The sequence below is a fragment of the Oncorhynchus tshawytscha genome, linkage group LG19 (genome assembly GCF_018296145.1).
Source record: "Oncorhynchus tshawytscha isolate Ot180627B linkage group LG19, Otsh_v2.0, whole genome shotgun sequence".
Classification (NCBI taxonomy): domain Eukaryota; kingdom Metazoa; phylum Chordata; class Actinopteri; order Salmoniformes; family Salmonidae; genus Oncorhynchus; species Oncorhynchus tshawytscha.
In genome coordinates, this window is record NC_056447.1 from 4,891,847 (window position 1) to 4,909,431 (window position 17,585).

At 44.4% G+C, this 17,585-nt stretch overlaps 1 protein-coding gene across 19 annotated transcripts in view; it reads right to left on the reverse strand.

Moving 5' to 3' along the window:
* LOC112219188 (pleckstrin homology domain-containing family A member 7) overlaps positions 1 to 17,585 on the reverse strand; it is a 173,528-nt gene that overhangs the window by 96,668 nt on the left and 59,275 nt on the right. The window contains exon 1 of one of the 19 annotated variants that reach the window (XM_042301264.1): positions 4,177 to 4,236. The exons of the other annotated variants lie outside the window; for them this stretch is intronic. The gene's annotated coding sequence lies outside the window, so the exon portion shown is untranslated. Of the gene's footprint in view, positions 1 to 4,176; positions 4,237 to 17,585 lie in introns of those variants that run through there. 19 annotated transcript variants of the gene reach the window in all.

Genomic DNA, 17,585 nt, shown 5'->3' on the forward strand with positions numbered 1-17,585 from the left:
ATGCTAGCGGCTCCTGTATACGTTGTCATTGCGCTAACGCTAGTTAGCAATGGCTCCAGAAACTACGTTCAAACCACACACAGAGATACAGCACCAGTAAAAAGTTTGGACGCACCTTCTCATTCAAGGTTTTTATTTTATTTTTTTGTATTTTCTACATGGTAGAATAATTGTGAAGACATCAACACTATTAAATAACAAGTATGGAAACATGTGGTAAGCAACAAAAAAAAAGTGACAAATCAAAATCTATTTCACATTTGAGATTCTTCAAAAGTAGCCACCTCTTTGCCTTGATGACAGCTTTGCACACTCTTGGCATTCTCTCAACCAGCTTCATGAGGAATGCTTTTCCAACAGTCTTGAAGGAGTTCCCAAATATGCTGAGCACTTGTTGGCTGCTTTTCCCTTCACTCTGCGGTCCAACTCATCCCAAAACATCTCAATTGGTTTGAGGCCAGGTGATTGTGGAGGCCAGGTCATCTGATGCAGCAGTAAATCACTCTCCTTCTTGGTCGAACAGCCCTTACACAGCCTAGAAGTGTTTTTTGGGTCATTGTCCTGTTGAAAGACAAATGATGGTGAGACTAAGTGCAAAGCAGATGGGATGGCGTATTGCTGCAGAATGCTGTGGTAGCCATGCTGGTTAAAATAAATCACTGACAGTGTCACCAGCAAAGCACCCCCACACAATCACACCTCCATGCTTCACGGTGGGAACCACACATGGAGATCATCCATTCACCTACTTTGCGTCTCACAAAGACACAGCAGTTGAAACCCCCCCCCCCAAAAATTATGTGGACTCAAAGGAGAGATTTCAACCGGCCTAATGTCCATTGCTCGTGTTTCTTGGCCCAAGCAAGTCTCTTCTTCTTATTGGTGTCCTTTAGTTGTGGTTTCTTTGCAATTTGACCATGAAGGCCTGATTCACACAGCCTCCTCTGAACAGTTGATGTTGATATGTGTCTGTTGCCTGAATGAACTCTGTGATGCATTTATTTGGGCTGCAATCTGAGGCTGGTAACTCTAATGAACTAATCCTTTGCAGCAGAGGTAACTCTGGGTCTTCCTTTCCTGTGGCGGTCCTCATGAGACAGTTTCATCATAGCGCTTGATTGTTTTTGCAACTGCAGCTGAAGAAACTTTCAAAGTTCTTGAAATTGTCCGGATTGACTGACGTTTCTCTTTGCTTATTTGAGCTGTTCTTGCCATAATATGGACTTGGTATTTTACCAAATAGGGCTATCTTCTGTATATCACCCCTACCTTGTCACAACACAACTGATTGTCTCAAATGCATTGATTGATAAGGAAATAAATAACACAAATGAACAAGGCACACCTGTTAATTTAAATGCATTCCAGGTGACCTGGTACCTCATGAAGCTGGTTGAGAGAATGCCAAGAGTGTGCAAAGCTGTCATGAAGGCAAAGGGTGGCTACTTTAAAACATCTCAAATATAAAATCTATTTTGATTTGTTTAACACTTTTTAGGTTACTACATGATTCCCTATGTGTTATTTCATAGTTTTGATATCTTCACTGTTATTCTACAAATGTAGAAAAGAGTTTTAAAAAATACAGAAAAACCCTGAAATGAGTAGGTGTGTACACATTTTTGACTGGTACTGTATAAAAACGGTACCCATTCATTCATTTGACTTTTGATTCATTTGATTTTCAAAAGTTCAAAGCTGTCAAATCATTTGTTTTTACGATAGGGGTGTCACCAAAGCTGTGTTGTATTACTTTTGGTATTTCAATTTCAAAAGATGAATTTCGCAAGGTAAACATTTTCTTAAACTAAAAATAAAATAACAGTTTAATCCAATCAAAAGTCCCGAATAGAGCAGGTGTAGACCGTGAAATGCTAACTTACAAGCCGTAAACCAATAGGGTTAAGAAAATATTTACTAACTAAAGTAAAAAATGAAAAGAAACAATAAGATAACGAGGCTGTGTGTGGAGGTACAGGTTAGTCGAGGTAGTTTGTACATGTAGGTTGGGGTAAAGTGACTATGCACAGATAATAAACATGTGGGTATTACAGACTCGGTTAGGGAGAAGTTGAAAATGTCAGGGAAGAAGCTTGCCAGTTGGTCCACACATGCTCTGGGTACACGTCCTGGTAATCCGTCTGGCCCTTGGCCTTGTGAATGTTGACCCGTTTAAAGGTCTCGCTCACATCGGCTACCGAGAGCGTGATCACACTGGGCAGGTCACAGCTGGTCACAGCTGGGTTTCCCTTTGTAGTCTGTAATAGTTTGCCAGCCCTGCGACATCCGACGAGCTTCAGAGCCGGTGTAGTAGGATTCAATCTTAGTCCTGTATTGACGCTTTGCTTGTTTAATGGTTCATTTGAGGGCATAGCGAGATTTCTTATAAGCGTCCGGATTACTGTCCCACTCCTTGAAAAGCGGCAGCTCTAGCCTGAAGCTCGGTGCGAATGCTGCCTGTAATCCATGCCTTCTTGTTGAGATATATACGTACGGTCACTGTGGGGACGACATCATCAATGCACTTATTGATGAAGCCGGTGACTGAGGTGGTATACTCCTCAATGCCATTGGATAAATCCTGGAACATATTCCAGTCTGTTCTAGCAAAACAGTCCTGTAGCGTAGCATCCACGTCATCTGACCACTTCCATATTGAGCGAGTCACTGGTACTTCCTGCTTTAGTTTTTGGTTGTAAAGCAGGAATCAGGAGGATAGAATTATGGTCAGATTTGCCAAATGGAGGGTAAGGAAGAGCTTAAGTATCTGTCTCTGTGGTGGTCTAGAGTTTTTTTCCCCTCTGGTTGCACATGTGACATGCTGGTAGATATTAGGTAAAGCGGATTTAAGTTTGCCTGCACTAAAGTCCCCGGCCACTAGGAGGACCGCTCCTGGATGAGCATTTTCTTGTTTGCTTATGGCTTATACAGCTTGTTGAGTGCGGTCTTAGTGCCAGCATCGGTTTGTCATGGTAAATAGACGGCTATGAAAAATATAGATCAACACTCATGGTAGATAGTGTGGTCTACAGCTTATCATGAAGTACCTCTGCCTCAGGCGAGCAATACCTTGAAGACTTCCTTAATATTAGACTTTGCACACCAGCTGTTATTGACAAATAGACGCACACCCCCACCCCTCGTCTTACCAGACATAGCTGTTCTGTCGATACACGGAAAACCCAGCCAAATGAATATTATCCATGTCGTCGTTCAGCCCTGACTCGGTGAAACCGTATATCCTTTGCGTCAGACTCATTATAGAAAAGAATCTTTGTTTGAGGTGAGTCATTGCTGTTCTGATATCCAGAAGCTATTTTCGGTCATAAGAGACGGTAGCAGCAACCTTATGAACAAAATAAGGTAAACAATTGCATAAAAACACACAAAATATCACAGTTAGTTAGTAGCCCGTAAAACGGCAGCCATCCCCTCCGGCGCCATCATTTTCCATTTGCATTACAATGAACCCACAATTCCATTATCTTCACAGCCCTATGTACAACATTTACCAAAACTATAAAACCTACACACCTCCAAGAAAAGTTATAAGGTTACTCTGCATCCTAGTAAAGCAAGTGTCAACTTTATTTCACAGTTAAGCTCACTAAAGCCATTCCCTCTTCCTCAATTACATTTTTATCAGCTAAATGAGAACTCTACCTCTTTATCTCTTTAAAATCTCAATCAAATCCCAGCTAAAGCTAGCACGTGCACACCTGACTGTACTATCGCAACAAATCAATAATTAGCCTGTGTAGCTGCACTGCACAACCCTCTGAAATAGCCTACAATACTGTATATAATATCCAAGCAAAGCCCAATTTCACCAAAGTGACTTGCTGCTACAGCTTCCGAATAAAAACAGCAACTCAGCTGAACTATGACAGTAACTACAGTTCTAGTGCCGTTTCAGAGCTGCTTCTATTTGTTTCCCTAGAGCCAGAACCACTAGGCAGTTACTATAGCTCGTGCATTGCCCCCTCGGTCAATGTCGCCTCAGTATCCCAATAGCTCAGTTCTACCTTGCCCCGTTGCCCCCTCTCTCTCTCTCTCTCTCTCTCTCTGCCTGTCGCTCTCCCTAGATTGCTGGAAGGGTGACCACTTACAAAACACAGAGCTTTTTAAAATGGTTAAATGAAAGTTAAGGGTAAAAATCAAACTGGACTCTTTTACCTGCTTCCACATGGCTACGGCTTTCACTCTGCTGGTCTGTGGGTGTGTATGAGCTATTCCTGTGTTTAGAGGGAAGGGGGGAGGGGGGGGTTAATGTGCTATCCCAGTAGCTAGGTCCTGTCATAGGGAGGAGGGAATGCGGGGGAATACTATCTGACCCACACCTTGCTCTCTCGTTCCCTCTTTCTCCCTCGTTGGCTTCCCAGTACGACTGTGAGAGGCAGTACAGTGACAGGCAAGTGACACAACGTAGCCTGGCTCCAAACTACCACGGTCTCACGTCCCCCTTATACAGCGCAGGTGTGGTGTACGTGCATGCAGAAAATGCCATAAAACAAAATCTGATCTATTGAGATAAACTAAAGTCTACAGATGCCTACCAGAATGGGAACGTCAGAGAAAGCGATGGGTATTGGCACATGGAGAAAGTAGGCCCATTTATCAGTGTCGGCCGGCTGTGTGTAGAATTCTCTCTGTGTCTGGCGACACAAATCACTTTAATGAGGGTTATTAACCACACAGGATGAGCATGGGCCATTAGACTGCTACACATGCGCCATTATACGGCCATTTGACCATATCCTCCGTAACAAGCCTCTTCTGAAATATCATATTTGAGGTGCTATTTTTGGGCATTTGTTTTGCAGCGAACTCCAAATCCTTTAGGACCGGGCCCCTCAGAGGTACTTGGGTGTTCACCTCAAATAAATATCATGAGGTTGTCTTGGCGGTGACTTCAAAAAGCCTTTGTTGCCGAGAACAGGAAAAGCTAACGGTGAGTTTGTTCCTTTCATACGAATCCACAATTTCAAACTTTATTTGGCCATCTGTTACGACGGAAATTCGTCTTCTGCTCTGCTCTCCTCCACAATAGCAATGTGCGCGCAAACACAAACACATGCACGTACTGTACACACACACACAGTATGCCTTCATCTCGCCATGTTCCCAAGCCTCCGTATTCTTCTCTATACCAAACTAACAAGCCTCTACTATTTTCTCTACCTCCTCTGTTGTTCTTTCGATAAAGGAAGTATAACTTGTGGGATTGCTTTCAGCCGAGGGCTTGACGTCACAGCCTAACCCAGCAGCCTGATCTATTTGGCCAGCTTGTAACCAGTGCCAGCCCCCCCCCCCACTCTCCTGTTTCACCGTGGCCCTGAGCAACAAGGGCATCTCCAGCACAAGAGAGGGGGAAGGGGGCACTCAATTCTGGTGACAGCCTGGCATCGACACCATGCCAGTGATACCGGGCATAGTCGGGGCATAGACATCACTGACACACCTGGCATGGAGTGCCTGCTGGCTATGATGCGACAATCTCGTGCAACATGCTGTTGATAGCGGAACACGCCGACACTGAGGCGGCCATTTTGCAATGAGAGGTTTGTGTATTCCAACTCCCATTGTCTAGCTGGTGTGATGTGTTTATCAACGGTGTGTTGACGCCACCAAAACAAGCAAGAGATCTGAAGTCCAGGTGTCTCGTGACCCCAAAATGTTGTTGGTTATGTATAAACTCACAGACCAAATAAGTATGTCTGTGGTCTAATGGCAGGTGATTAATCAGTATCCAACTTCATAGGACTGTGAGGCTAACTGAAGATAGCCATCTTTAGAAAACACAGCTGGCTTTGTGACATATGCCCAAAATGCATCCCAATCAGGGCAGTGATTGAGGAAAATTGCGCTGTGTGGTGTGCAGTCATTCAGATACGTTAAATGGGTGTCCTGAATCTCTGTGGTCACTAAAAATTGGCACTTATCGTAAGAGCAGTTGTTAAACTGCTAACCATCCCCAGCCTCCATTGGCTCATTTATCCCCTCTCCCCCTTTAACTATTCCCCAGGTCGTTGCTGTAAATGAGAATGTGTTCAGTCAATTTACCTGGTAAAATAAGGGTAAAAAATAAGTGTGACTCGTCTCCAAAACATTGTGGATTACAAACGGACTCATAGACAAAAGAAGCAGGAAGGAACTTGGCTAGAGAAGAGAAGACTATAAACTTGGTCTGGATTGAGAGGGTACAGGGACCTAACCTATAGTTACCCCATTGGACTCTTCTTGCTCTGTCTCCAGGCTTGGCAGTAGCTAGCCTGAAATAGACGACAACCGTCTCCTCCAATGAACAGGTTGGATCTGACCCTCCGTTGAACTGTCGGCACTGTCTCAGAACACATGCACATTCCAAAATGCATTCAAATCAGATGTACTACCGCATATTCACATTGTTAAACTGCAATACATTGGAGGAGAACCGACTTGTGTATGTGTGCGACTGGGATGTAGAGGGAAACAACTGGTCTTACAGCTCCAGCGCTAACATCAGAGGCCTGCTAACATTAGAGGCCTGCTAACATTAGAGGCCTGCTAACATTAGAGGCCTGCTAACATTAGAGGCCTGCTAACATCAGAGGCCTGCTAACATTAGAGGCCTGCTAACATTAGAGGCCTGCTATCATTAGAGGCCTGCTAACATTAGAGGCCTGCTAACATTAGAGGCCTGCTAACATTAGAGGCCTGCTAACATTAGAGGCCTGCTAACATCAGAGGCCTGCTAACATTGCGTGAACATTTGTGTGAGTGATTTATAGTTTACACTATACCACTACTTCCCTCTGGGTGTCAGTGTCAAAACACAGTGTTGTTAGACAAGGTCAAGGTAATGGAGGTGAGTAACAGGATAGGTCAAGTTTACTCAAGTAAAAACAAAAATTGCCCGGTCATGGTTTGCTCATCTTGTTCATTTAATTGAGTTCACTTAACAAGATCATTTCTCCTTGCCAAATTTTAGCAAGGTCAAGCCTTTGTGCTTACATTAAGTTTTTCATGGGATGAAATTAACTTAAAACACTTGGTAAAGTTAACTTAAAATGAGTTCGGCAAGTTTTATTACTTTAAGCAGAGTTTCTCAATCAATCAAGTTAGCTTCAACACGCTAGCAAGTTCACATCAAGAGGCGTTTCCTCAATCACTTCCTCTGGAGTCGTTCACTGATGAGCACAACTCTGTTCTCCGATAGCTATGGAAATTAGAGAGCTGGTTGTTCGACCCTTGTCCACGCACAAATCAACGCGGCCATTTTGGAAGTCTGCTTCTGTGCCTGATTCGCTTCCATTAAACCCACTTGGAGACAATACAAATATTCACATTAGCATAAACACTGATGGCAGAGAGACAGCGTTGTGGCGTTGTGTGATTGGGATGAGTGCGGTGAGCACTGAGCAGTATCAAGATTCGTTAGAGAAGAGCCTACGCCAACTCCAAAACCTAGTCTAGTCTACACACGGCAGGTTATGCATTCACTGCAAATGAGAGACTACTGAGGGAGGGAGGATTAGGGGAAGCTATCTCAGGAGTAGTGTGTGTGTGTGTGTGAGAGAGAGAGGAAAGTTTGCATAAAGGACTAGGGTTCTGTTCATCTTCCATCTGCATAGCTTGATAACATTTTTCTTTGTCTTTTCAGAGTTTCATGGTCCAGGGAAGTGACAGGGGACAGATGGTGGGTGTGAGAGAAAGTGATAGAGTGTGGGGGAAAGATGGAGGAGAGGAGGTAGAGAGAGGAGGGAGATTAAGAATAAATAAATACATCAAATTGATGGACTGAATGGAAAATGGGAAAGACCCTTACGGGGAGAAAAAAAGATCACGACTTCACATGTGACATTTCCACATGTTTTGTACATGTGTAACCATGTGTTTTTGGAACACTTCACATGTGATGATATTTCACATGAAGTTCTACATAGATTTTCACATAATCTTTTATACAGTACCAGTCAAAAGTTGACACATCTACTACACCGTTATTTTTACTATTGTCTACATTGTAGAATAATAGTGAAGACATCAAAACTATGAAATAGCACAAAAAAAGTGAGATTCTTCAATGTAGCCATCCTTTGCCTTGATAACTTTGCACACTCTTGGGATTCTCTTAACCAGCTTCACCTAGAATGCTTTTCCATCAGTCTGGAAGGAGTTCCCACATATGCTGAGAACTTGTTGGCTGCTTTTCCATCACTCTGTAGTCCAGCTCATCCCAAACCATCTCAACAGGGTTGAGGTCGGGTGATTGTGGAGGACAGGTCATCTGATACAGCACTCCATCACTCTCCTTCTTGGTCAAATAGCCCATACACAGCCTGGAAGTGTGTTGGGTCCTTGTGCTGTTGAAAAACATGTGATAGGAACACTAAATGCAAACCAGATGATGTGGGGGTGCTTTGCTGGTGACACTGTCTGTGTGATTTATTTAGAATTCAAGGCACACTTAACCAGTATGGCTACCACAGCATTCTGCAGCAGTACAGCATCCCATTACACCTCCTCCTCCATGCTTCACGGTAGGAATTACACATGCAGAGATCATCCGTTCATCGACTCTGCGTCACACAAAGACATGGTGGTTGCAACCAAAAATCTCAAATTTGGACTCAGACCAAAAGGACAGATTTCCACTGGTCTAATGTCCATTGCTCGTGTTTCTTGGCCCAAGCAAATCTCTTCTTCTTATTGGGTGCTCCTAAAAAGCAACTAATCCCTTTAAAAACAGCCTATGAGGCGTAGATATGAGCGTAAACATGAGGTGATGGTGGCGGCTGAATGGCACGACAATGGGCCTCAGGATCTCATCACGGTATCTCTTGTGTATTGAAATAGATAAAATGCAATTGTGTTTGTTGCCCGGAACTCATGCCTTCCCATACCAGAACCCCACAGCCACCACGGGACACTCGAATTCTCTAAAATGACATTGAGGCGGTTTATGATAGAGAAATGAACATTCTGTCAAGAGCTCTGGTGGACATTCCTGCAGTCAGCATGCCAATTGCACGCTCCCTCAAAACTTGAGACATCTGTGGCATTGTGTTGTGTGACAAACCTGCACATTTTAGAGTGGCATTTCATTGTTCCAAGCACAAGGTGCACCTGTATAATGATCATACGGTCTAATCAGCTTATTCATAAGTCACACCTGTCAAGTAGATGGATTATCTTGGCATAGGAGAATGCTCACTAACAGGGATGTAAACACATTTGTGCACAACATTTGATAGAAATAAGCTTTTTGTCAAGTAGGTTAGTATTGTGGATTAACTACAATGTTGTTGATCCATCCTTAGTTCTCTTATCACAGCAATTCAACTCTAAACTGTTTTTAAGTCCCCACTGGCCTCATGGTAAAATCCCTGAGCAGTGTCCTTCCTCTACAGCAACTGAGTTAGGAAGGATGCCTGTATCTTTGTCATGACATGGTGTATTGATACACCATCCAAAATGTAATCAATAACGTCACCATGCTCAAAGGGATATTCAATGACTGCTTTTTTACCCATCTACCAATAGGTGCCCTTTCTTTGCTAGGCAGTGAAAAACCTCCCTGGTCTTTGTGGTTGAATCTGTGTTTGAAATTCACTGCTCTCACTGAGGGATCGTACAATTGTATGTGTGGGGTACATAGATGAAGTTGTCATTCAAAAATCGTGTTAAACATTATTGCACACAGGGTGAGTCCATGCAAGCTTTTTTATTTTCAATTAACTTAAACATTTCTAAAAACATAATTCCACTTTGACATTATGGGGTACTGTGTGGAGGCCAATGACACAAAATCAAAATTAAATGCATTTTAAATTCAGGCTGAAGCACAACAAAACGTGGGAAAAGTCAAAGGGTATGAATAATTTCTGACGGCTCTGTATCTGAAGTGAAATAGAAAATGTGATGCAGCGATCACGTTGGTTCCACCATGCTAATCATAACCACCATTGACAACGTAAATCAGTGCCCTTTGTGTGCTTGTGTGGGACCGACCAGTGTCTTTAATGAGGGGAGAGGAGCTGAACTACCCATCAATGGGGTGCTGGCAAAGATTATTTCACTTATAATTCACTGTATCACAATTCCAGTGGGTCAAAGGTTTACATACACTAAGTTGACTGTGCCTTAAAACAGCTTGGAAAATTCCAGAAAATGATGTCATGGCTTTAGAAGCTTCTGATAGGCTAATTGACATCATTTGAGTCAATTGGAGGTGTACCTGTGGATGTATTTCAAGGCCTACCTTCAAACTCAGTGCATCTTTGCTTGACATCATGGGAAAATCAAAATAAATCAGCCAAGACCTCAGAAAGAAATGGTAGACCTCCACAAGTGTGGTTCATTCTTCGGAGCAATTTCCAAATGCCTGAAGATACCACGTTCATCTGTAAAAGCAATAGTACGCAAGTATAAACACCATGGGACCAAACAGCCATCATACAGCTCAGGAAGGAGATGCGTTCTGTCTCAGAGATTAACGTACTCTGGTGCGAAAAGTGCAAATCATCCCCAGAACAACAGCAAAGGACCTTGTGAAGATGCTGGAGGAAACAGGTACAAAAGTATCAATATCCACAGTAAAACGAGTTTTATATTGACATAACCTGAAAGGCCGCTCAGCAAGGAAGCCACTGCTCCAAAACCGCCATAAAAAAAAGCCAGACTACGGTTTGCACATGGGGACAAAGATCGTACTTTTTGGAGTCTGGTCTGATGAAACAAAATAGAACTGTTTGGCCATAATGACCATCATTGTGTTTGGAGGAAAATGAGGGATGCTTCAAGCTGAAGAACACCATCCCAACCATGAAGCACGGGGGTGGCACCATCATGTTGTGGGGATGCTTTGCTGCAGGTGGGACTGGTGCACTTCACAAAATAGATGGCATCATGAGGATGGAAAATTATGTGGATATATTGAAGCAACATCTCAAGACGTCAGTCAGGAAGTTAAAGCTTGGTCGCAAATGGGTCTTCCAAATGGACAATGACCCCAAGCATACTTCCAAAATGGCTTAAGGACAACAAAGTCAAGGTATTGGAGTGGCCATCACAAAGCCCTGACTGTATTCCAATAGAAACTTTGTGGGCAGAACTGACTGACCTAAGACAGGGAATTTTTACTAGGATTAAATGTCAGGAATTGTGAAAAACTGAGTTTAAATGTATTTGGCTAAGGTATATGTAAACTTCAACTGTATGTCTCTCCCAAAGCGGTCTCTCCTGTGAGCCCACACCAAGCGTCTCATTTTTATCAGCGCTAGCTGTCTCGGAAATTAGCTCCTTGATAAATATTTATGGAGGACAATTTGACACAATCCATCACCTAAAATTGGAGTTCTCTTAGAGGCCCCGCGGCACTAAAACAACTGTGAAGCGCTTCCAATCATGAGGGAGATGGGGAGAGCTGGCTTCGATGAGAGGGATGAAGAGGATGGCGTTGGTGGTCTAGTAAATTCGAGGGGATGGAAGAACATGGCAGACTATGCAAAGACAACTGTAGTCCGCTCTGTCAGTAAACATTGTTTCAGATGAATTACTTAGAACAGATAAAGAGTAACGTTAGAGTAGAGCAGAAAAGCTAAAAAAAAATTAAAAAAATAGAAAACCTGTCCACACAATGTGGAAATTTGCCTTGGGCTTCAAACTATGACATTGACGGACATCCAAAACATAAACAACATTAAGAGCATCAATTCACTTCATCTAAACTTCCCATCTCCCTCCCACTCCACTGGTACAACCCACCTCCGTTATGTCAAACACTCTCTATTTAACAGGCTTATGAGGACGTGACCCTGAGAGTAGGCATTGATTTACATGGCACTCAGACAGACAATGTATCTGCGTTCCAAATGGTACCCTGTTCCCTATATAGTGCAGTACTTCTGACAGGGGGGGCCGTTGGTGCCATCTACCTTGTCACTTCTTATCTGATCTGTCACGCTGATGCAAAGTTTCCCCCTATGTACAGATGTAAGACCCACTTCCTTTCCCCCCAATCCTAACCTTAACTAATAGTGGGGGAAATTCTAAACTAACCCCAGATCAGCATTTGTCCCAGAAGGGGTGGTCGACGGACAATCCTAGTGAAAAAACACTGATATGTAGTGAAAACAGAATAGAGATGAGGACACCCCATTCCAATAAACACCACAATAACGTGAGAATGTGGACCTGGGTAACTGACTCCGGTCACACAGCTCAGTGGGAAAATCTCAGTGTGACAATTGGACCGTAGTGTTTACACTGTTTGTTTAGACCGCTCACAATTTAGCTGGCTTATCTACAACATAGCAGTGACGCATGTCAGGTTAAACATGTTCTGTTGATCAGACATGCTTTAGGCTACTCCTGCAGGTCATCAAGATGACAAGATTATCCAGGAAAGAGATTCATCAAATCGTTTGTCGTCGTCCGTCCGTCCCCCCCAAAAAAGTGGGCTCTGTCTCGTCCATGGTTTGACATGATACATACTGATTCGAAAGTGAGACGATACTTTTTCTCTCTCAATGTCTCTTTCTCCAGATTGACTGCTTGTTGTGTACGCCTGTCTAAGACCCCATTCTCTGTCTCTCTCCCTACCGCTTATGCCTTTCCCTATCTCCCCCTCAACCCTCTCTCGATCCACTTGACTATCATTTGCTTTCCCTCTCCCTCCATCTTCCCTTCTTTCATTCCCATCCGATGCTTCTCTTCCTCCCCCTCCCTCTCCTTCACCTCTCTCCTATCCTTTCCCCGTTCCCCTTAGCGTCCCCTCCCCCCTCCCTCTCAGAAAGACAGGGGGCAACGCTCTGAGTTAATTGCAGCTGTGCAGAGAGATGCTGGCGGATTGTGATTCTCCAGCCCTGATGAGATGCTCAATCAGTGGCCCAAATGGCACCCTATTACCTATGTATAGTGCAGTACTTCCTACCGGGGCCCAAAACGCAGAGGTCAAAAGCAGTGCACTATATAGGAAATAGGGGGCCCTTTGAGACGCAGCTCTGTCTTGATTGGGGCCCGGGAAAATATGCCACAGCCACCGTCGCAAAAAAGCACAAAAAAAAAAAAAAAAAAAAAGCAAAGCCTTCTCGCCAATCACCCTATATACGACAGCTGGAGTGCGTCCTTCGTCTCATTTGCCATCGGCGACGCCATGGGGCCAGCCGTGGCTTTTTGTTTTCCTTCTCTCCAAAAGGCTGCTCTGGGACACTTGTTGCCATGGCGATCGGTGATGTGGCCGTACATACGGACGGATACACATTTTTTATGTCATCGATTATAATAAACAAGAGCTCGGGGAGCAGTGATATTGAAAAGTGCCCTTTTAGTGAGAGAGGTAAAAGTGTTTACTAGTACATACGCTCTGCTTCCTCCAAACAGGTCTGAGTCACTGTATAAACACGGAATAAAACAGTTCTAGACCGGCGCACTGGCTTGGCCTCCCGCTGACTGGAGAGCAGGGTTGTCAGTCTAGAGACAACGCTGTGGGGAGGTTGTATGTAAAATAACCATAGGATGACCTCTAACCTCTCACCCAGCTCTAAGAAACATACGCTTCTCAGAACATTATGTGCTAGCTGGGTCATAAGAATTGCAATACGCATCAGCACCTAAGTATCGTGATAATATCGTTTTGTGAGGTCCCTGGCAATTACCAGCCTTATTATACTCAGCAATAACAGTTGAGAGAAGGTGGGGGGGGGGGCATTTCTCAGAGGAGATGACATCCAAGTGCGCTGCTTTGAGGAAGCATTAAAACTAATCAACTAAACAAACGTGGCATATCAACGTTCCCGACACAGCTCCTCCATACTGCTCTGACAGTTAAATGAAGTCATCACACACTGCATTCAAAATGTTGCCTAGCGAGAGCTCATATCTATACAGTATGTAAATGAAGGATCACAGCTTGTATGTGCATAGCACTTTTCAGTAGGTCTGAAACGGCTTTACATTTTTCAGGGCTCATTTACGGCATCAATCTCCTCCAAAAGGTGGCACCTTTTTGCTATATTGCTAGAATTACTATTAAAAAAAACAGCACTCACTTTCAAACTACCACCAACACTACTAAGCAGCACCCTACTCCTTTTCCCTATGGGCCCTGTTCAAAAGTAGTGCACTACAAAAGGGAATAGGGTGCCCTTTGGGAAGCAGCATGGCATCTCTGTCCCATTCATATATACACACAGAGACATTCAGTCCTTGCTGGTTGTTTAAAGCTGGCGTAGCAGGTGGCAAGGCATCTAAACTGACCCATGACCAGTCAGTGGAGATTGAACTGCCCTAAGGCTAGTGCGAGAGCATTGGAGGACAGGACAACAATAGTGCACCTAGACTGACCTAGGATCTGTTATCAAGCTGTGCCTAAGTTTCAGACTGGAAAGTTGAGTTACAGACTCCCAGGCTACACAGGCGAATTACAGTTGACTTTCTGAATGAACTGAATTGAAAAAGCAGTTTACCCTGGTGCCCAGTTGTCACATCATGTCAACACGAGGTAATGGCCATAGAGGAACGGGTGGCATTTAGAGCGTTAGTACTGAGAAGGTCAGGGCTAGGTTCCAACTCATTACAAAAGGTCTGCTCCTCGGCAAAGTCTTGTGCCACTATCAATCAAGCACTACTTAAATAAAACCACGAGGAAACATTATGTACTGAATTTCCCGCCAAAGAAACATGGGGTTCTCAGAACATGATTTGCTAGCTGAGTATCCTGCAAACATTCTCAGAACAATGTGAGAAGGTTGTACGCAAAATATCCATAGGACAACGACACTTTCACCAAGCTAAGAAGCATGTGGTCTTCAGAACGTTATGTTCTAGCAGGGTCGTGTGGGTCGCAATACATATCGTATCGGCACCTAAGTATCGCAAAAATATTGTTTTGTGAGGTCCGTGGCAATTACCAACCAACCAACCAACCTTGCTGTTTTTACCACCACTTTGCACAGTGACCCAAACTGCCCCCATGAAACTAAAGCTGAGCTATTGTCATGGTTGTGGACATGACAGAGGACCGATGTGGAGATCCCTGGTAGGGAGCAGATGTGCACCGTGGGACAGAGAGGGAAAAAAGATGTTGTCTAAATTTGATGCATGTGTCTACCTCCCTGCTTGGGGCTGTGTGCTTGGCTGCTGCTATTGTTCCCACCTGACTGCATATGAGTCATAAGTCACACAGGGAGAAATCAGCAGCAGAGAGAACGCTCGGGCTTATACTGAGAAACAGCACAGTCTCCTGAGGATGGATGTATGTGCGTTAGGGATGTGACAAATGGACACATTTTCTTAACGTTTCAAAAACGGACGTTTTTTGTTGTTTTCCATTAAAACAATAAGTAAAATTAATACAATTATTTGCGATATCACAGTGCAGTAGAGCTGCTGCAAGCAATGTTTTGCACTAGGCCTATCTCTCTGCAATCAAAAGCAGTATCTCGCAGGCCTCCCAAGTGTGACAGGGAGCGGAAGTCTCATAGTGCGGTGCACAATTTGCCCAGCGTCGTCCAGGTTAGGGAGGGTTTGGCCGGGGGGGGGCTTTCCTTGGCTCACCGCGCTCTAGCAACTCCCTGTGGCGTGCCAGGCGCCTGGGGTCGTCAGTTGAACGGTGTTTCCTCCTGACACATTGGTGCGGCTGGCTTCCAGGTGAGCAGTTGTTAAGCGCGGCTTGGCCGGTCATGTTTCGGGAAGACGCATGACTCAACCTTCACCACTCCAGAGCCCATTGGGGACCTCCTGCGATAAGACAAGATCGTAATCACAAAATTGGAAAGTAATGTTTTTACTATTTTCTACATTGTAGAACAATAGTGAAGACATCAAAACTATGTAATAACACATATGGAATCAAGTATTAACCAAAAAAGTTTAACAAATCAAAATATATTTTATATTTGAGATTCTTCAAAGTAGCCACCCTTTGCTTTGCACACTCTTGGCATTCTGTCAACCAGTTTCATGACGTAGTCACCTGGAATGCATTTCAGTTAAACAGGTGTGCCTTAAAAGTTCATTTGAGGGGCCTCCCGGGTGGCGCAGTGGTTAAGGGCGCTCTACTGCAGCGCCAGCTGTGCCACCAGAGACTCTGGGTGCGCGCCCAGGCTCTGTCCTAACCGGGTGCGACCGGGAGGTCCATGGGGCGACGCACAATTGGCCTAGCGTGTCACGAATCCCGTTTCCTGAGTCTGTTTTTTGCCTGTGTTCTGTCCTGGAGTGTTTTTTCCGGCGTCCTGGAATGCACCCTGTCTGGTTGCCGGGCAATGTAGCCAGTTGGGAGTTCTGATTACCCGCACCTGTATCCCATCAGCTATCTGCACACCTGGTCCTGATCATCATCTCTCCTCTTCATAATTCCGGACCTGACATCCATTCCCTGCCGGATCGTTAGCCATGAACAGTATGTTGTGCCATAGTATCAGCCTCAAGTTGGATAGAATTTGTTTTGTTGTTTTTTACGTATTGCTTGCCTTAAACTTACCTCGGTTTGTTCTGTCTTCAGTTACTCACCTGGATCATTTACCCCATTCCCGCCTGGTCGTCGGAGGATTCCGCTTCCCATTGGATCCACCTATTTACTCCCATCAACTCAACACCGCTGCCCGCTACGCCACCTGGATATATCTACCCATTCACATTCACTTGTAAATAAATACTCACCTTCTTCCTACTCTCCTTGTCCTGGTCTGCTTCTGGGTTCGATTTTGAAGAAACGTGACATAGCGTCGTCCGGGTTAGGGAGGGTTTGGCCGGTAGGGATATCCTTTTCTCATCGCGCACCAGTGACTCCTGTGGCGGGCCTGGCGTAGTGCGCGCTAACCAAGGTTGCCAGGTGCATGGTGTTTCTTCCGACACATTGGTGCGGCTGGCTTCCGGGTTGGATGCGCGCTGTGTTAAGAAGCAGTGCGGCTTGGTTGGGTTGTGTATCGGAAGACGCATAACTTTCAACCTTCGTCTCTCCCGAGCCCGTACGGGAGTTGTAGCGATGAGACAAGATAGTAGCTACTAAACAATTGGATACCACGAAATTGGGGAGAAAAAGGGGTAAAAAATGTAATTTAAAAAATTTAGAAAGTTCGTTTGTGGAATTTCCGTCCTTCTTAATGCATTTGAGACAATAAGTTGTGTTGTGACAAGGTAGGGGTGGTAAACAGAAGATAGTCCTATTTCTTAAAGGACCAAGTCCATATTATGGCAAGAACAGCGCAAATAAGCAAAGAGAAACGACAGTCCATCAGTCCGCCAAAGGAATGCTAGACCCAGAGTTGCCTCTGCTGCAGAGGTTAAGTTCATTTGAGTTAACAGCCTCAGAAATTGCAGCCCAAATAAATGCTTCAGAGTTCAAGTAATAGACACATCTCAACATCAACTGTTCAGAGGAGACTGCGTGAACCAGGCCTTCATGGTCGAATTGCTGCAAAGAAACCGCTACTAAAGGACACCAATAAGATAAGAAGAGACTTGCTTGGGCCAAGAAGTACGAGCAATGGACATTAGACTGGTGGAAATCTGTCCTTTGGTCTGATGAGTCCAAATTTGAGATTTTTGGTTCCAACCGCCGTGTCTTTATGAGACACAGAGTAGGTGAACGAAGGATTATT